This window comes from Microtus oregoni, unplaced genomic scaffold, assembly GCF_018167655.1.
Source record: "Microtus oregoni isolate MIOR12 unplaced genomic scaffold, Mior012 000027F_ref0000203, whole genome shotgun sequence".
NCBI lineage: Eukaryota > Metazoa > Chordata > Mammalia > Rodentia > Cricetidae > Microtus > Microtus oregoni.
In genome coordinates this window covers 1,739,871-1,761,649 of record NW_024543086.1, presented here as the reverse complement: position 1 = coordinate 1,761,649, position 21,779 = coordinate 1,739,871, and the positions used below count along the sequence as shown (strand labels likewise).

The following is a 21,779-nucleotide window of genomic DNA, read 5'->3' as shown; positions in this document are numbered from 1 at the left end:
ATGAGAACAGTCACAGCTAAGGTCCCAGGGCTTTTCTGTGGCTCAAGAACCAAGCTATACCATAAGGGAAAGATGAGCCAGACTCACACACTTCAAATACAAGGATGAGACCAAAACTTGAAGGGTTTGTGGACAACATGAAGTCCCTAACAGATGAGAAAAACTTTCTGGGATGGGGTTGGGTTGGGGGACTGGGATGTGCAAGCACTTAATCCAGGTCACAGAGCAGCTAGTAGTAAAAGTTGGCTAAATAGAAAACAGTACGTTTCCCAGAAATTTCAGGCCTCAGTCTTTCCCATTTAAACTCTTGTTGCATTTCCTTGTCCTTAATCATTGTATACATACAAAGATGTCGTATGACAAAATTTTCAGTTATCTAATATAAAACATGTACAAATTGTAGCAAACACTTATATGTGTTCTGATATGCTATCACTACTTCTAGACTTTTATTTATTTAGCTTTCTCTTTCTTAATTTTTATTTATTCATCTCACATACCATGTAACCTGTCTGCAACCTATCCTCCTTCCACTCCTCCCAATTCCCTCCAGCCCAGCCCTGTCTCCCAGAAAAAGAGCAGTCCTTTTAGAGACATCAACCAAACAAGGCAAAGCAAGAGGCCATCCAGTAGGATGGAGGAAAAGGGTTCCAGGCAAGAGTCAGAGACACCCCACTCCCACTGTCAGGAGTCCCCCCCCCCCAGTACTAAGCCTTCCCACAAAACACCAAGCCAAAACCATGACATATATGCAGAGGGTTTAGTGCAGACCCATGCAGGCTCTGTGATGGCTACTTCAGGCTCTATCAGCCCCATGAACTCTGCTTAGCTGATTTCCTGGGGTTGCTCTCCCAGTGTCTTTGATTGTAGCCCAGGTTGAATTTAAATGAATGTAGTCCTCTTGCCCCATGTCCCCACAACTGGCTCTAAATGTGTTACTGAACTGAATTAACCCTTCCAGCATATGGTTATTATTATCTGAGTAAGACATACAAAGCAACTGAAAATCTAGGTGATTTAATACTCTTCCCAAAGTCACTCAGCCCATTAGGACAGCAAGGAAGAAGTCATGCTCACCACTATACCACCAATAAAGCTTGTGGGGCTCCTAATAGTAGGGTGAGCTGTCACTGACTCTTTCCGCTACTTTTGGGGCCCTTTTTCTCAAACTAGTTTCCCTCAATCAGCCTTAACAAGAGGTGTGATGCCGAGACTTAATGCAACTTGATATGCTATGTCTGGTTGATAGCCATGGAGGCCTACCCCTTTCTGAAGAGAAAACAAATATAAATAGATGGGAGATGGGGAGGTGGGAGAAGGAAAGGAGAGGGAGAGAAGTTTAGGATTAGGATGCAATATTCTAGAGAAGAAGAAGAAAGAAGCAGGAGGAAGGAGAAGGGAGAAGGAGGAGGTAAAGGAAGAAGAAGAAGGAGGAGGAGGAGGAGGAAGAGGAGGAGGAGACGATGAAGAAGATGACAAAGAAGACGACGATGATGATGACGACGACGAAGAAGAAGAAGAAGAAGAAGAAGAAGAAGAAGAAGAAGAAGAAGAAGAAGACGACGACAAAGACAACAGTAACATGACGACAATGAAGACATCAACAAGGAATAAGGGATCCCTGGTTGAAAAACCTGTCCTCACTTTGTTAAAATGCTCCAAGATTTTAGGCAAATACCCATCCAGACCTCCAGACCAGCATGACTACTAATTAAAAATATAATTTAAAATCATCTTTGTTAAATTGAGGAGCTTAGTCCTACCTCAATTTGATATGCCATGCTTTGTTGACATCCATGGGAGGCCTGCCCCTTTCTGTACAGAAACATAGGAGTGGATAGGGAAGGGCAAAGGGGAGGTGATGGGGGAGAAGAGGAAGGAGGGGAAACTGTGGTCTGGATGTAAAATAAATAAAAAAAATTTATTAAGAGAAACAAAAAAAAAACCCAACTTTGTTAGAATTTGCCAGTGCATATTATTAAGTTTATGTAAAAAATAATATGTATTTGATCAATAATGTTTGACAATATATAATTCATTCAGGGTATGTAAGATTAGATACTTTTCTCATGGGAAGTAAACCCTCTCAAACCCATAAATTTTTATGACATCATGACAAACATCTCCAGGAAATGGGTACATCCTTCTATAGTGATTTGGTGGTTCCATAAAATTACCATTGATTCAGTTGATTCTCTTTTGGCAATTGTTAGGCCAGTATCTTCAGGTATTACCTGTGATTCTAGGTGTCAGAAATGAAATCTATGGTCTAAAAGGAGATGTTATCTAACTTTCAATCATTTCATATATATGAAATATATACATATACGTGTGTGTGTGTGTGTGTGTGTGTGTGTGTGTGTGTGTGTAAGTTTGGGTCAGAAGAGATGTCTCAGTAGTTAAGAGCACTTGCAGCTTGCAGATGACCCACAACAAGAAGCTTACACTACTTGTAACTCCAGTCCCCAGGGGATCTGATAGCCTATTGTGGTCTCAGTGGATACTAACACTGAAGGTAGTGTCCATACACTCATATATACATAAAATAAATAAAATCTTAAAAAATTTGTGTATTTTATGATGCACTCTGCATCCATGTTATGAGTTAGTGTATATATTTACAAATGCATTTATGTCTATCAAGGTACAATTCACCCCCACTGAATATCTGCAGAGAGTAACTAGAGAGCTCAATGGGTTTTAGACATTTGTGCTTACTTGAAAACAAGATAGGACATATTTTGATCACTCTCAAAATTCTTCTCACGTTCTTCCTTTTAAAAAATTATTTTCTTTAAATTATGTGTGTTTGCATATATATCTATGTCAGAGTATTTGCTTGTGAGTATAGGTACCCATGTAAGCCTAAAAAGGATGTTGGATCATCGGGAGCCACCTAACTAACATGAATGTTTTTGGGAAACAATGATAGGCCCTTCTATAAAAGCAGTACTATTTAACTACTTATCCATCTTAACCATTGAGTCATCTCTTCAGCTTTAGATAGAGTGATTCATCTGATTTCTGCCATGTTTAAGCTTTTGACTCCAGCTGCCACTCTTGTGATAGCTTGTATGAACAATTTCTCGCTGCAAGCCTGCTGCTCTTAGCCACCAGCATAAGTTTTGCATCTCTCTTCACTAAGATACTCAGTTTAACACCACTGTGTTCTTGGGGGCAGGTAAGCCACAGATTAATGGTGCCTTGACTTCCACCCAATGAATCCTACTTCAGGAGAACTGAGAAAGTTTCCTTTGACTCACTGTGTCCCAGCGTTCCACTGAGAAATCCTGCTTGGGGACACAGAATTGAGCCATATAAATTCTCACTCATTTGTAGCACAGATGAGTGAAGGAGGCATGTGCCACTTAAAGGAAGACGAGCTGCCCAGAACCCATCTGCCGTAGAGTGTGACTGCAACACATAGCTTTTGTTTTAATGAGTCATCTAGACATTCCGATTTTCACGCTATGTTAGGATGTAGCTAAATAAATGAATAGGGAAGTGGGAGACCTAAGCACAGCTACACACAACAGTGATCCCTGCACTCTGGAGCCTACCCAGGTGATCAGCAATTTGAGGCCAACCTGGGTTACAAAGTGAAGACCCAGTCTCAACAAAGCAAATCAAAATAAAAACACTTTGTGAGCCAAAATGAATTTACGGTCCAGCAGATGGGTTATTGATTTGGGGATCCACAGTATGCGATATATTGTGGGCAGCTTTTTTACATAGAGGAGGAAGGCCACAGTCCTTTCTAAAGTGCAGAGTTCATTTTGGAACTGATGCTTGTCATGGCATTGCCAAAGTTATGCTGTCCAGACTTACATGTACTCTGCTCCCTAGAGCAAAGCAGATGAAACCTATGATGAACAGGTACTCAACAAGAGAGAAAACCAAGTATAGGGGTGTGATGGTGACACTAAATAAAGAAGGAGAGGGACAAAGCTAGAAAGATCTTAATGAAAGAGAAGAGAGAAGGCAGCCACAGGGACACGCTGGAATGGAAGAACAGTGTATCTCTGCTCCTGGATACTTTGTCCCTTAGCAATCTTCTCTCATGAAGTACATCATGCCCAGTCCACAACCCCCATCAGCATTTCTCCAGCAGGGCACTGTCTAAGGATCTGCTTTGAAGGAGGTGTCTCACCCTGCCCTGCTACTTATTAACTCTGAGCTCAGTGAAAGCAGAATCCGTGGCTGACCACTTCAACCTTGGCAAGTGGTAACAGGGCCTCCAGGCATTCCAACACATCCTGTGGAAGTCAACTGAGTCTGATCCTATCAGAGAAATTGGAAATGTGTTTTGCACAGAGGCAGAGCCCCTGCTCCCTGACAGTATCGTCTTTATCGGGGTATTGGGCTTGCCTTAATAGGCACCATTGCTTTCTTGGTTAAAACAAGAACAACAAAGCAATTGTATCCACACCACCTACACACCCCCAGCATTAGTACAGCCATCAGCAGAGAGTCGCTAGCAAACCAATCTCACAGGATTTATACGTGAAGTGAACCGTGGTGACACAGTCCTCTGAATTCCATGGGCCCAGCTGAGAGTCAGGTCAGGGGCCATAGCTTACAAGCTTTCCTTTAGAGGAGGTGGCTCACATTTGGCAACAGAAATCTGAAGCAATAATGAGGACAGTCACCTTTCCATGTGGCAGCAAAGGTGAAGTAATGGGGACAGTGAAATCTGCAGAGATATTCAGAGTGAATGTACCCAGAAAGGAAGCTGTATAAGTCAAAGCAAAGCCTTCGCTGGTCATCTTGAGCCTTTATCACGATCCGGTTATTTTATTCTTTCTCAGTTGGCTTGATAGTTAACATTAGCTAACATTAACCATGTGCATGCCTAAACCTGTAAATGTGTACTTTGCATAGAGCTTCATGTTATGTTTATTCTGCATTCACAACACATTGTGAGGCAGATATTATCATAGTCCATTTAAAGACTAGGACATTGGGGCCTAGGGTGATGAAGAAAGCTGTATTAGGTCACATACTCGGGAGCCCAATGGAGCCTGGGCCCAATTCTCAGCCTTACTGTTCTTTTGCAAGTCATTTGGCAAGGTCATTTCATCTACTTTTATTTATTTGTTGTGCTTCCTCTCCCTGGCATCCACTCTCTTTCTTGCTTAGATGACTGGATTAAAGTTTAGAGAAATATATTTTTATCAATCAGAAGTTAACTAGAATATTACAGAGGAAGACAGAGATGATAGTATAAGAAAGAGTGATGCAGAGATGGATAAAATATTTCAAGATATCCAGACTTGGAGAAACAGATGAAGAGATATTCTGAAAGCAGGGAGCCTTTTTGGAAGAAATCATAGGTTTTTGAGAAGCACGAAGAACCCGCAAAACATGGGCACGATTCTAAACCTGAGATCCAGAGAAGAACAGAACTAAGCTCTTCTGGAGATCTTTACTGCCACTGTCGGTTTCACTTCCCAAGCCCATTTCTATGCCAAGTCCCACCATCACCTTCATACATGGTTTCAGAGGCCATGAGGAAGACAATGGGCTCCACGGTGCACAGAAGTGCACTGCACCCAAATGGAGGAAAACAGCCCCCAAACAGCCTTGGGGCAGAGTAAGTGAAACTATGACTCAAGACATTGTGTCACATCTTTCTGACACTTACCACCAAAGCCATACTAGTATTCCTGCAGTAGGCAAAAGTCAAAACAGTATTTCACAAGCCCTGCTCTTGACCTTCAGTTTGACTTGGCTTGAACAGAGTCCAAGGGGGAGGACTTTTTCAGAACTGAGAATTCTTCGACTCTCACTTTAGACTTAGTAGTTATTGAAAACTGTCGGTATTAGTGACTTCTGAAGATTCCTCTACTACTAAGACCCTCCTTATATTCTTCATCTGTCTAATATGGCTTCTAAAGTGTCGCTAAGCATCACTACTGAGCCAGAACACATAAAGTACACCCAAAACCCATACCAGTTTCAAGAGCCCAGAAGCTCTGTCTCTGTACAGGATTGTCTATGCATCTTAGGCAAGCAATCTTTCTCTGGTCTTAGGGCTTTTATGTCTTTACACTAGAGTTTATAACAAAATAAATTGTTTATTCATTTGGGTTAAGAGTTCAAATGTATTTGATTCTTCTTCAAATGTATTTGGTGCTTCTTCTTCTTTAACTTCTTCTTCTTCCTCCTCTTCCTCCTCCCTCTCCTCCTCCTCTTACCTCCCCCTCTCCTTCTTCCTCTTCTCTTTTTGAATGTCAGGAACTTATGGCCCATACTATCTGTGACCTAACTTACCAACTCTCTATTTTTGGGTGCTAACAATACTTTGATTTACATCAATGGTCAAAAAATATAAATCCTTCATCTCAGCTTATAGTTTCTACCTGAGTTTCAGAGAGTGAGAAACTAGCCAAAGACAGTCCTTGAAGTATTACTCCATAGGACCAGTGCCTGACTAGAGAGCTTTTGACCCAGTTCTGTCTGTGTGCTTTGAGGCATCAGGGCAAGACTATAATAAAGGGCATTTCTTCCTGATTAAAGGAGTTAGGAGAACAAATAATTCCCCTTCATGCTCTATTACTGCTTCCCTCACTTGGGCACAGCACTTAGAAATGAAAAGAGGATATAAAGCTTATGTGAAAATAGGGGAACCAATTCTCCCTGCCATAGTCCTGGTTTTATAAGTCTGATCTATAACCATACGTGTAAAAACAATCCTTTTAATACTTAGATTACTATAAGCAGGGTTTGAAGGATTGATGGCCAAATGCAATCTTCACTGACCCAGCTTTCAAACTTTCTTTTCCATTAAAACCTCCTGCAAAATTCCAACATACAGAATAAACTAATGCATCCATACTTCACCAAAACAGAGTATTTCAAAGCCATTCCTTTCCAGATGCCTATAGGAGTGGTATAAAGCCAGACTTGTCAGGAACAGCCTCTTTTGTTAGTGTCTTCTGTTGGTAAACATACAATTCCCTGACTTTGGGCCTTTAGATTCTCAAGCTTAGACCAGTACTGCCTGGTGTGGGAAGACTGTCTGTGTATTGTTGCTTCTATTGATTAATGAATAAAGAAGCTGGCTAAGCTTGTGATAGGGCAGAGTAGAGCTAAGCAGGGAAAACTAAATTGAATGCTGGGAATAAGAAAGTGGAGTTGAGAGAAACCATGTAGCCCCACTGGAGATAGACCTTTCTGGTAAGCCACAGCCACATGGCAATACACAGATGAATAGAAATGTGTTAATTCAAGATGTAAGAGTTATGGAGAAATATGCATAAGCTAATAGGACAAACAGTGATTTAAATAATATAGTTTCAGTGTGATTATTTCAGGGAGTCTGTGTGGCTGGGAAATGAACAAGTGGCCTCCTTACAACAAATTGGGACATCAATGTGTGCCAACTAAATCAACTTAAAACCTGAGAGAGCTTGAAAAGGAATTCTAGTCACAAAAAAAACCATAGTTTAACACAGCTTATTGTGCTTTTTGCTAGAAGCAAGCAGAGGCATGATTCCTTTAAGAGATGTCTTTCTGATTCTGCAGTAGTGGGTGGGGAGCACAGTTTTGAAATGGCAGCTTCCTGGGCCATATTGCTAACATGAACTCTGACACTTTTGGGAGGTTCTGCTACAGAGCATTTAAATGTGATTTGTGAGCAGAGTGCTACAACTTGCTTAATGGCCACATAGACCTGCTGTGTGCCTGAAAATGTTGCTGTAAGCATGGCTCATGTTAAAGAGACATCTGCCCCACTATATTAGACTGGGCTGAGCCAAAAGGCAAAGAAGCGTTAGTCTTAGTAACAATGCTTAGCAGTTTAACATTTTAAGAAGCACTCCTGAACAGAAAATGATTTCAGAAACACAATAGGACACTGTCAGACATAGATGAACTCTAAAGGAGACACACTGTGTTTAAAAAAATGTATGTAGGCTTGGGAGATAGAAGAAAGAAGAGTAAAAAGACAGTAAATGTAAAATAAAAGAGTAAAAAATGTCAGATTAAAGGAGTAAAGATAATATTAAACTTGTAGAAAAATTAATAGAGTCAGAAAAAATAAGCCACGTAAAGATGGAATATACACAGAAAGTTATATTGTTGTGTTTTCTTTGAATTTTTTGACTGTGAAGGAGCTAAGTACAGAGAGATAGATATTGTAAGGGCTGCTAAGCTAAACCAAACTATATATTTTAGAGGTATCTTGATTCCAAAATTTGTGTCTAAGGATTTGTTTCTTTGGAAAAGAAGTTCTGCCTTTGGTTTCACAGAAGATGAGAAACTGGGTTAATTCCAAACTAACGTGATTTGATTGACCAAGACTCTGTAAAATGTCGCTGTGAATACCCCAAAAAGTACTTCACCCAACAAAAAGCAGGAAGCAGTTTGGAGAGAACTATGCCCAAATTCCCCAATATTGTTTATAAATGTTTGTTTACAATTAAAGGGGGATACGCTATAGAGATTTGCATTGGTATGGAGCTTGCTTTATTGATACAAATTAAAGGTCAATTTTATTATATTTCTGGTCTTGATATAAGGTATTCTGTTTGGGTAGCTCATTTAAAAATGTAATGTATAATTAAGAAATATAGGTTAATAGATAGTCATCTATAATAGTCAAGCTTATAGTCATGTTAGGTTTTCTAGATATATAGAGATACATTTCAGTTAGATAGGTATTTTTTAACTCTTTCAAAGATTAAAGAACATAGCATTTAATTGTTTAAAGAACATAGGACTTTTCACGATAGTGAGACACATCCTGGCAGCACCAATCTATTTCAAGAGAAAGATGGGCATCAAAGAGACTCCTCATAGAGTTTGTTAGTCATTTGGACAAGAATCTGCTCTTTCCTGGACTGCTTGGTGAACTGGACATGCAGAATCAACAGAGAAATGACTGCTGAAGTTGCCTAAAAACGTGAGACAGTCCTTCGGAGTTCCTGTTTCATGAAAGGGACTTCCAGACATTCTGCAGGATGCAGAAGAAACTGACTGACAAACTGCCAATATAGGCAAAATTAGCTTTGAAATTTCTTGCTTTATGGATATTATGGGCCTGTAGGCTGAAGATGGATGCTCCAATGTTGCAGAAGAACTTTGGGTGACTGTCCAGGCAGTGAAATATCTCTGTCAATTCTAGAGTTTTGGAAGTTGCTTACAATGCACTTTCTGTTAACTTAGGTAATATTATATGCTTCTGGAGTCTTTGATGAAGTTGAAGAATAGATAGTTATAATTATAGTTGTCCTTAGTTATGATAAAAGATTATATATATATATATATATATGTATGTATTAACTACAATTCTTTCTAGATACCTGTTTTTTTATATATAATTTTATTAACCTTCCTTTTCATTTAAACAGAAAAGGGGAAATGGTGTGGGAAGTCCTTCTTTATATGTATTGCTTTTATTAGTTAATGAATAAGGAAGTTGGCTTTGCCTGTAATAGGACAGAGTAGAGATAGCCAGGGAAAACTAAACTGAATGCTGGGAGAAGGAAGAAAGAGTTAGAGGAAGACTTGTAGCCCCACCAGAACACCCTCATGTTTCAGTAAGCTTTAGGTCTTAGACTGTGAGTTATACCCACCATTGGACTTCTTTCTCTGAATGATATCACCCCATTTCCTGGGGATGCAGCAATAGATTAATGTCATGGTAATTCTTCGCTTTCATAGTGTTGTGTGCTAATTTTCATAATAAACATATCAATTGTCTAGTTGTCTGTCTAGCATCTATCACTTATCTGTCCATCATCCTATCAATCACTAGGTATCTATCAGTTATAATGACTTATCTCCTTAACTGTTCCTTCTATGTATGTATCATCTAGCTATTCTATCATCTGTTTATCATCTCTTTCTCAAATTCAGTCTCTGAATCTAGCTACCAAGCCATTTATCTAACATTTCTCTACCATCTCTCTTGTATATCTCTGTTGATCATCTACCTACATATTATATCTTCTTACCTAACCCTTCTATTTATTAATTTTCTGTCTGTGTTATCATCTATCATGAATCTATTCTATCAATCACCTATTCCCTTTCTCCATATCTGTGTTTCTGTAGCAGTCTATATGCCTATGTATCATTTCTCTCTAAGCATATATAATCTATCATCTATCTACCTACCTTCCTATCTATCTACCTACTTATCTACCTATTTATATTATAATCAATTTTCTACATCTATACACCTCCCTATTTATATTATAATCTATTTTTAATTCTCTTTATCTCCACATCACTCATGTCTTTGTCACCTGTCTTCCATCTACACTTTACCTATACCACAATCTTCTATCAATCCTGTATCTGTGCACAAAAAGAACCTTTTTCCCAATTTAAAAAAGCATACATAGCATAGTTTTCTCTTTCAAAACTTTGTTTTAATAAAGTAGGTCTAGCAGAGCCTGGAATAGCTTCATCCCAGTAGCGACTTGCTCATGTCCACCACCTGGTCCCTTCACTCAATGCTCCTGCAGGAATAGCTCTGCAAGGAACAAATATGGGCTAAAATAAGGCCTCAAGAGCCTGTTCTCTCCTGCTTAGGAAATCTGAGCCCTCTGGGTAGTGCTATTCTTACAATATGTGCTTTCTGATAACTTCCAGAAAGCTCTGCAGGGCCGGCTGACCATAAGGTGTTCCCTCGTGAAGAAGGTAAACCAGCCTCGTGCACTGTGGCCATGGTTTACCTGCATGCAAAGGCAAGCAGAGTAGTGTCTGAAGGAGTCTAATACATGTGCTAATTTCCTGTGCAGAGATCTCGTCCCTCCGTGCTCCATGTTCATGTTGCCCTGCTAAGACCTTATAGGATTTCTCCATTAGTTTCTTCCTCCCCACACCCTATTTAAAATGTCAAGAGAATTCATGCTTTTCTCTGTTTGAAAAGAGAAACGACGGAGTTTCTTCCCAGTTTGGGCACTGCTCGGCACAATCCTGCAACCTGGAGTTGCTATGTCACGCCTCTTTCTGCAGAAAGCTTGACGAGAACTAAATTTAGAGGGGGATGACATTCCAGATCACTCTCTGTCTCTGCTACTGGCAGTGGGTGCTTGGCTGTGGTTCACAACAGCTCCTAATCTGTCTGGACATTCAGAAGAGAGCCAGGGTCCATCTTGACTTATAACTGCCCTCCCTTGCCTGAAGGGAGTCCTGACATTCTTAAAGATGCCCCACCCTATCCAATTTTATCCCTCCTGACTCCAAGAGAGGTTAACAAGGAAAACATGTGGGAGACATTGCTCAAGACTGAGAAAGCCAACTGTCAGTCACATACGGATTCTATCCTCCAACAAGATAACTATGGGGCAAGAAAGTATTAGCCGACAATCTGAAAATTTTACTCCCAGAGTGACCTTCTGCCTACCCATTTTAGGATGGGAAAACCGAGGTATCCCAGCATCTACCCTTCATTCAGCCCCCACCTCATCAAGTACTAACAAGCTGTTTGTAGGGGGTTCAGGACTCTGAATTAAACTCACCTCATTTTCTAAGAGAAGTACCCAAGAGGTCTAGTAGCTCCTTACTGAGGACCCAGTATGCCAGGACTCCACTCTTTCATCTGTTTTCCCCAGGCAGGCTCTTGCCCAAGTCCCCTCTGGGGAGCACCTCTGTTGCCATGGACTGCATACCAAGGAGCCCTACAGCACGCTGAATGAGCGTTAGTCCAGATTTATCTTAAAGACTGTGGCACTGTTCTAAATACGAACACAGAAAGGATTGCTATCAAAGTTCTAGGAGGGCTATCATATGTATTACAATACATGGTATACTATGAAAGTGAATTTAAATTGAAGAGGAAAGCCGGGATTCCCTCCTGCTAAAATTTATTCAATATTTTTAATGTACTATTTTTAGTTAGGTGAAAATAAAATGACGTGGTCGATGAAACATTCACACCATTTGTCTCTATTTTTAACAAGGATTTTTTTTTTTTAAAAAAGTACTGTTTTCTGCTATGGCTCTATTATCTGTATTAGAAGTATTTATTAAAATGCAGGTTATTTCTGTGACTGAGTAAAGGGGGACTTGCTTACCAAAGCAGAATAACAACAGCCCAGCATATTCTAGGTAAATATATTATGGCTATTCAAATCTCACATAACAAAGTCAAAATCACATATAGAAGACACTAGGAACCCTTAAACACACACACCCACACATACACACACACATACACACACATACATATACACACACACACACAACTGTTTCTAACCAAAATAAATAAATAAAATGTGTTCCAAAATAAAAACTTCAAACTCTGATTTCTTCCAGAAACGAAGAACTGTTTCCTGCTTGGAACACCCCCTCTTAAAACCTTGGAAGCATTAAGACCTGGTACATCTCATCAGAGGTTATCTTTGCAGTCAATGAAGTGTCCGAGAAACCGAAAGGGAGAAAACTTCCAGACCGCTGGGACAGAGTGACAACAGGAGGAATCCACACTTTTCCTTCCCCCTCAACATTAGCTGTGGAGTTCGAACTTTCAAAAGTGCCTGGACACTGTTAAAACTCCTACCTCAAGGGCCTTTGGGGCAAACAAAGCTGAGAACCACCCACCCACTCCCTCTGCAGAGGTGATGGGGTTGAAATATGTTAATTAACACATACACCCGCGACACCTCCCACTCCCCCGACCCCCGTGTTTGTTTGCAAACACCAGACAGGGCTCAGAAAGCGAGGCTGGAAAGGTAAGAACTGCAAGGTCCCCTACCTCTCCTCTGCTTCACAGAGTGGCGGATGAGGGTCCCCGTGGTCCTGGGGAAAGCTGAGAGGCTCTGAAGGAGGCGGCCACTCAGCCCGCCCATGTGAGCAGGCCCTGCCTGCGCTCAGGAGCTGCCCCAGTCAGATTTTCCAGCCGCACAACTGCAGCCAAGTCCCTGCCCATGCCTGAAGAATTTCCTGAACAGCATTCCCGGTCTTTCACTGCCTGCTTTGAAACCCTACTCTGCCTCTACTTCGATCCGGTTTTGTCAAGCCCAGCTACTGGGCTGTCTCCAGATATCAATGGGAAACACGTGTGTCAAACACAGCCTTGCTTCCTAGCTACGGAGCTCATGGCGTCTGCGGGGCTCACACTCACAGAAAAAAAGGCTGCTTCACGAAACGACTTGGATTTCCCAGCCGTTCTCCACCCAGGCTTTGCTCGGGTATTAGATGCAATAGATAAATCATTCTTTTTTTTTTCTCTCCCAGTTCAGTGCTGTATCCTTGTACTTTGCCTGTTCCCTGTGGAATCCCTCACTGCCCGGGGTTAGCCCCCTGCGCTCTGCTCTCGCTGGTCTCAATAATAAAGTGACTGCAGCTGAGAGACATGAACTCTAACTCCATCTCTGTCTCTGGCCCTTCCTAACTTTTTCTTAAAATTTCAGTTGCTGAGGGAAGCAGTATTTTTAGCATTTCCAGTTCCGTTCTTCCGAGTTGTCCTCTCCACCTGATTCGTGGTCCATTTCTGCAGCAACTAAAAATAATACAATTATTTTCCTCAGACACTTCGGATTCTTTTTGCTCTGAAGTTGTGCAGGTAGCGTGGCACTGACGGTCACATTTTGCATTCTGTGACAACTGTGTGAAGGTGACAGGAAAGAGGAAGACCCTGGGACCAGAATGCCTCCTATGCGGGTGCAGTTGTAATTTTCGTTTTCCTAGGTGGCATTCCCTCAAGATGTTCTGGGTACCTTCTGCTGCATTTTGTGATCTGCCTTTGACATTTTCTCTTTTCTATCATAAAACAGGAGGAAAAAAATCTCAAAATACAAGAGCTTCTAAATGGAAGCTAACTATATTTAATAACCCAGAAGCTACCTACATCTAAGAAATCAAAGTAAAGTTTTCAAGTTAATGTTCCAAAAAAAAAAAAAAAAAACAAGTTAAAGAGGAGCATTTGGTGTGAGGTTTTTGTTTTTGTTTGTTGTTCTTTTTCTTCTTCTTCTTCCTTGTCTTCTTGGCATTAACATTTAAATCACATGCCTCTCTCTCTCTCCTTTTCTCTGTTTTTGTCTTCCCATTTTCTTGTCAGATTTTAAAACTGTTTTTATGTTCCAGAGGGGGCTGCTGTAAATATTAGGATTCACTGCGGGTCAAGACTTATTATTCAATTGTGGTGGAGCCTTTTTAAAACAGTTAAGTTACTACCTTGGAATGTACTGTGGGCATGTGAGCAAGCATGCGTGTGTATGAATATTGAGGCATATGTGGTCAGGCACACCCATACATCTGAGGTCACGGCACAGCAATTATAAAGCCAGACAACCAGAGACTGTCCAATACAAATAGCCTTCAGCCTTCATCTTACATAGAGAAACCCAAGCCCAGGGAGATGATTCATCCAGAGTTGCAAAGACCGTTAATGCCACAGTTCGTGCTGGCAAAAGCCTTCTGGGGCCTCTCTCTTTTCTGTGTGCTCACTGTATTGTAGTATATTCTGGGAAGGCGATATCACCCAGCCTTCAGAGGAGCCGAGCAGAACCTTCCCTCTCCTCTAACTAGCTGTCCCACCTGTAGGCTCTGGTCAGCTTGCTTACTCTCTCTAAGCCTTGTTTTCTTTAACTGTAGATTGAAAGTAATAGTTGGATCTACTTTGTAGAGATGGTCTCTGAGTAACTGGGGTAATCTGTATGCTTCATTGACAACAGTGCCTATAAATCATTTAAGTTTCTTTGTTGTTTTAGTGGAGCAAAACCCAGACCCTTTTATTTTTTTATCAGAATTGTGTCCCTAGATATTTTCTGCTGCCTAATAAAGGCATACCAATTCAAACACAAGAAACTATCTCAAAATTGAGTTGGAGCGATAAACGAGCCATCTGGCTTCTCTTCATTTGTTCCCAAACAGAAGACTGGAGGCTTTTCTCCAGTTAACTTTTAGAAAAGGCAAACATCAAAAACCAAAGCCGCTGTGAGTCACGAGGCGAGCCAAGAGCCATTCGGAGAATTAGGTGTCCCCCCAGCACTAAGAGCTCAGAACAGTAGTTTTTGTATAGAGGTCATTGATAGTTGTGCTGCCCATGCGCAGAAACACCTCTATCCCCACGGGCCAGCAACACGTGAAATCCCCATGCTGAGCAAGAAATTCAGAGAAAACAGCTGCTGCAAATCGGAAAGAATTGGACGTCTGTTTGTGCGTTTAGAGGCAGTGGCACCCAGTGCTTAATGAAGCTGCGTTCAGCTTCCTCTGAGAAAAACAAAAGATGGAGTTCAAGTAGTTCTTAATTTTGAGTGGTTTACAAATGTTTAAGTTCTTAAAGACAGGAAAACTCAAGAGGAAAACAAGCTCACAAAATTTTATTTTTTTTAATTTTTATGTGGTGAGTGTGTGGGTGGGGGTACTGTATGGTAGCCAGTACAGAGTGGGGGGAGGGGCACCCAGTATGGCATCCAGTAAGCGCTCAAAGGACCTAAGTGTTTACTAGTGTTTGGTTTGCAAAGATTGGTAGAGCTCCTTCCTCAGTCTCCTCTTACAACTTTTCACCCTCCTCAATCAGTTCTTGAATTGCCTTTGATTGCAGCAGAGAGAAGCCAGAATTAGTAAAGAAGAAACAGAGGGGCAATGCACTAAATCACCAACTGTAAGTCTGCATGCAGTCCTGAAAGCATGAGAAGAGCGAGCTGAATGCTCTCAAGACTCCCTTCTTTCTCCTCCCCTAGGGTTGTCTTGGTTTGGGTTCATCTTTGCTCCCTCCATCGGTATCACACACATGTGTAGAATTAGCAAGGGATTGAGAAAAGTAGAAGACACACTAAAGTGTCAGGCAAGGTCTGGGGAAGCAGATCAGTGGGTAAGTACTCTTCCTGTAGAGGTATGAGGTGCTGAGTTCAAATGCATACAGCCTACAAAAAATTCAGGCATGGTCCCCATATGTCTATTCCCCTAGTGCCTGCAGTTGGGCAGGGTAATCTCTGGGGCTGTTGTCAGCCGGCCTAACTTCAGGTTCAGGTGGGGACCCTGTCTCAGTGGAGTAAAGGAGAAGGATAGAGCAGGACAATGAATAACATCCTCCCATAGCCTCTGCATCCATGCACTCCATACTCTACACACACACACACACACACACACACACACACACACACACACACACACTGCACACGTGTACACAAAACAAAACAGAAAAATAATAAAGTGATAATCTATGAAAATTCTAAGAGAACAACCTCATACTTTGATGTCTTCTCTACAAAAAAACTCCTGGAGTAGTATGAGGCAATACTTAATCAAGAGATGGAAAATTAATTTTATCAGATTCAAGCCAAAACAACTGAATTCAACTTCATTTAATGAGTAGCAGATTATTGAAAGAGTAGACTGATGGCCTCTTTCATTTGAGGGTTCATTTTGCAAATGGTATCCAGTGAGGAGGCACACACCCTGTTTGGATCTTCAGAATAGACAGGGCAAATACAGGGCCACTATTCAATGGCCAAAGGCAAAGTAATCAATTGACTTTGAAGAGAAACTTTCGAGTAAGAATTTGGGACAACTTATGGATCAGTGACAAACAATGATTTCTCACAATGATTCCCACACATTGTGAGAATATCTTTATTGATAAGACATACTGTCTAAGCTGAAGTCACTTCCAGTTTTAGTAATTCAGTTCTGCACATGGAGCAGAGGGAACAAGATCAGTCACTACCTTCAGAAGGAACTGGTACTTGGTTGAATAAAACATCCTTCTAATAGCAATTCATTTAACAGCATGGAGAAAATACTGGTATAGTTGAATAGTCAGTCAATACATTTTTTTTCTTTCCCACTATAAAACATTGGTCAATTCTTTGAAATTTCTTTCTGGTCCATAATTTCTCTTAATGTTATAGCTTACTGAAAGTAAACTCTTGAAATACTATGCTTTTATTTGGAAATAAAATTTATTGATCAATAAAAATGGTCCAGACTCCACGATAGCCAGCAATGAAAAAGAACCATGTTTGAAAAATCCAAAACATCCCTTGTCTCTATTTTTACAATACCAGTACTGCTTGGAGCAAAATCCAACTGTGGAGTGCAGGAACTCTAAGTGAAATATAAACCACATGAATAACAACACCCCAGCCCCAGAGATCTAACTCCTGGATCTGGCAATTGGCCCAGAGAATACAGTGTATCCTATGCAAGCCTGAGGACCTGAGTTCAGATCCACTACCCATGGAAAAGCTGGTTTGTTACATGCCCATAACCCTAGTGCTTAGAGGAGTGAGATAGGGAGGCAGAGACAGGTGGATCCTGAGGGCTCCTTGGCCAGGCATCTAGTTGAAATATTGGGTTGGTGAGATTCAGTGAGAGATCCTATCTTAAAAAATAAAATAGAGAAATGATTGAGGAAGACATTCCAATCTTAACCTCTGACCCACCCCTGCATGGGCAAATGCACCCACCCACTCACATGCATCACACACACACACACACACACACACACACACACACACACACACACGCATGCATGCAAGTATCTCACTCCAAAACCTAGATATTGTAAACTAAAAATGTCAAAGACAGAAAATTCATCATTCATTGTTTATCTCTTTGCAGTTTTTTTTAAAGAATTTCATACATGAGTGCTGTATCTACATCATTACTACGCACTCTCTCCCTCGCCAACTCCTCCCATGTTCCCCTGACTCTCTTGCAAGTTTATGAGCTCTTCTTTTTAAATTATTATTGTTACAGGCACACACATGTATGTATGTATATATAAATACAACATTCTGAGTCCATGTGGTGTTGGGCATACGCGTTTGTGTTTAAGGCTGATTGCTTGGGAGTGGATACTCTCTAGGGATAGTTATCTCTAGTGAACACTGCTTCTTTCCTCCTAGCAGTTTCTTAATCCCTGAGAGTGGAACCTTGTGAGATTTCTACCCTCCTTGCAGACATGTCAATTAGCCGTGCAACTGGTAATGGGTGATGGAAATAATACAAATGCACAATGGAATTCTGTTAGGCTGTAAAGAAAAATAAAATCATAATGTTTGCAAGTAAATGGGTAGAACTAGAAAATACTATAGTGAATGAGGGAACCCAGATCCAGAAAGACAAATATCACTGTGTATTTCAAAGCATTTTAAGGACAATAGATACATGACAGAGACCACACTGGGTAAAGTCATAACTCACAATGAGTCTGAGATTAAACAGTTGGTGCAGAAGTGTCCACAACTTCTCTAATAATATACAAATATAGCAATGAAAATATTATATGACACTTCATAGTCTATTTGAAAAGAAAAGAACTTCCCAAAAATTAGAAATAAATTAAATCTCACAATTCTGCTGACTGCAAAATTTCTTTGTTTGGGTTTGAAATTTGGCAAACCTTGATTATTCCCCTCTCAAAAAATTATTGACCTGCATATACATGCAAACTGTAGTGTGATTCACAATAGTTGGAATATGGCATCGTTCTAGGTGCTCATACACCTAAAGAGACAAAGAAAATGGGCTTTATTCAGCCATAGAAGAGAACAGGATTATATCATTTACAGGCATGTGCCCAAAACTGGGGGTCACTACCTTCTTAATAAGGTGGATGTGTGTGTATGTATGTGTGTGTGCACATGTTTGTGTGACTTAGACACGTTCTTCCTGACCCATCATCATCATCAGTGCAGCCCTCATGTGTCATCAAAATATAGTCTATTTTTTGAGCTAGCTCATTAGTTGGTATTTACATGTGTTTAGAACGTAAGTATGCTTTGGTAGAAAGAGTCTATATTCAAACCGAACTAACATCCACTCTTAATTTCCCAAGGGTTTAATTATCACAATTTAATATATGATTTATTTTAGGGGTTACATTTAAAAGCTTGAATTCATCGTTGCAGCTATGTTATTTAGAAGTATACAGTGCAGTTTACATCTTCCATAAGATGATACCTAATGCCACTTCAAAGAGTCCTTCCTTACAGCTAAGTGGATCCAGATGGCCAGATCCACTCCTCTGGGATTTGCATCACTTCCTGTCTCTTTGTCTCTAGACACTCAGCAAGCACTTTCCCCACTCAGCCATCTCTCTGGTCCAGGAGTCAGCTTTCTGAGACTTGGCTCTTTACTCAATGTTGGTCTCATACTATGAACTGTTCAAATGCTTTCATTTTTCTTTGGGTAGTATGGCTTTCCCAACAATTGTATTAAACCAGCTATTCTTTCCCTATTGCAAAGCCATGGTTCCTTTGTTAGTTATTTCTCTTCCTTGTGGTTTTGTTTATGGCTCTCTACTCTGTTCTCCAGTCTTATGTGTCTGTTTTAAATATTAATATCATTCTATTTTAGTTACAACAACTTTGCAATATAATTTAAAGTCAGTACATTTGGTGCCCTCAGCTTTGTTCCTCTTGCTGAAGACTGTGTTATGGGAGCTAAGAAGATGAATCAGTAGGTTAAATATGTGCTTATAAGCATGAGAACCTGAGTTCAATTTCCAGCACCGACATGTCATGATGCACACATGGAATTCCAGTGCTGGGAGTAGGCACAGGAAGATCCCTGGGATTTCCTGGCCAGGCAGCCTAGTTTAGACAGAGAGATCTGGGCTAAGTGAAAGACTATGTCTCAAAAAAAAAAAGGCAACTGATATCAATATCTGGCCTCTACATATATACATGCACACTTGCAAGCACACACAAAGATAGATAGATAGATAGATAGATAGATAGATAGATAGATAGATGGAACTGTATTAGCTATTGGGAGTCTTTTCTGGTTCTAAACAAATTTAAGTCTATCTTTCCTATTTTTATGAAAAAGTTCATTTAGTTTTAATGGAGAGTGTTAGAGAATATAGATATTTTAGCAATGTTAACTTTTCAAGTCCATGAACACAGGGCATGTTTCTTCCATATTTGTGTTTTCATAACCTTGTTTAAATCAAGGACTTATACTTTTAAATGTACAAATCTTGTATGTCTGTGTGTTGGTTTATTTATTCCTAGGATTCTGTTCTTTTCGACACAATTAAAGATGGAAATATCCTTCTTCCTTTCTTTTTCTCTTTTTTTCCTTTTAGGCAACTCATTGCTTTTTGTATAATTGGAATTGATTTTTCCATGTTGATTTTATATATTAAAACTTTAATGAATATGTTCATTAGTCATACCAGTTTCTTGAAGGTGTCTTTGGGATTTTCTATTTATACAACCATTTTGTCCATGGAGATAAACTTCTTCTTTTCTGATTTGCACTCCTGCTTTCTGTTTCATTTTGTTTTTATAACCACCCTGGCTAGGATCCTTATAACCAAAAAGGAGATAAAATACAAAATATTTAGGGAACTTACACGGTTAGATAAGAACTCCCCCAAAACAATCCCATGTAGAAATGAGTGGTGGACTTGAACAGAGACGTGGCTAAAGTAGACAAATGACCAACAGATACATTAGAACATGCGCTACATGATTAACCCCCAGGGAAGTGCAACTGAAAATCACGAGTTTCTACTTCCCACCTACTAGAAAGGCAGTCAGAAAGCACTGGGGTACCAAGGGAAGTCTGTGCATTGCTGGTGGAGACATAGACTGATAGAGTCATTGTGTAAGACAGCAAAAGGAATAGGACAAAATCCAACACTTCCAGATTTGTGTATACATCTAGCAAAAACCAAATCAGGACTTTCAAGAGATACTGAAACACCTATGTTCTTGACAACATCATTTGCTACAGTCCAGATATGAAAATCTAAAATCTATCAATAGATGAATAGATAGACAAATGAGATGGTTTGAATAAACATCACGCAAACATGCCCGAGTTAGTCTTGATCCCCATCCTATAGTGCCATCTAATGGTGGTACAATCTTTAAGATGCAGGGCCTAATGGAAGAAAGTTGCATCATTGGTGGCCTCCAAGGGGATTCTGGGATGCCAGCCTCTTCCTTTCTTTGTCTCTTTTGCTTGCTGGTTTTCTTTAAATAAACAGCCTCATCCTTTACTTTGGACTCCCACCATGCTATACTACTTTACCATAGTCCCCAAAGCATGGGGAAATGAACACTGGACTAAAGCCTCTAAAACCATGGGTCAAACCAGGTGTGTTAGTACGTATCTGCAGCCCCAGCACTTCTAAAGATTGAAGCAGAAGGATTGCTTGAGCCTTAAACTCAACAGTAGACTAGACAATATAGACACTGTCTTTACAAACAAGAAAGTAAGCCAAAAAAAACTCAGCAAAGAAACCGCTCCTAATTTTACCTTAAATATCTCAAGTATTTTGTCACAGTAGCAGAGAGTGGACACTATATTGACTGTTACATGATAGAAGAAGAAATGACAGAGCTGGGATCTACCCAGAGAAGTGGTGTCCATAGTGAGAGTTCTGGTGGATTACAATTTTAAAACAAAATAGCATTTATAGAGTAGTTAATTTTAATCAAGTAAATTAATGTTAAATTTTTATTAACTTTTTTATTTGCATTAGGTTCTGTCTAATGACATATTTACCAACCAGTGTAACACCCATTTAACTCTAATATCTTGTCTTTGTTAATTAAATCTCAGAAGATAGAAAACTCAAACCACATTATTAATTAATATAACCCTGATGCCTTGACTATTGAATCTTTGAAGCTCAGCAGTGCAGTGACCTTCCTCCAGACTAACCACTTGTTTCTGCTTAATTCATTTTATATTGTTATTAAATCTGTTTTGTTCCTAAGGGCTCTGTTGCATGTAATTCTAGGATACTTCAAATGCCTTGTCACTAGTTCAATGTTCATGCTGTTACAATTCCTTGGGACGTCAAGAAGTATGAATCAAGGGTTCCAAAATGAAAGAAAAGATTGCCTCAGTGTTCA

General features: G+C 40.1%; 1 protein-coding gene across 2 annotated transcripts in view; it reads right to left on the bottom strand.

Moving 5' to 3' along the window:
• Window positions 1-21,779, bottom strand: part of Sgcd (sarcoglycan delta) — a 682,952-nt gene that overhangs the window by 364,976 nt on the left and 296,197 nt on the right. The window contains exon 1 of one of the 2 annotated variants that reach the window (XM_041676146.1): window positions 12,710-12,933. The exons of the other annotated variant lie outside the window; for it this stretch is intronic. The gene's annotated coding sequence lies outside the window, so the exon portion shown is untranslated. Of the gene's footprint in view, window positions 1-12,709; window positions 12,934-21,779 lie in introns of those variants that run through there. 2 annotated transcript variants of the gene reach the window in all.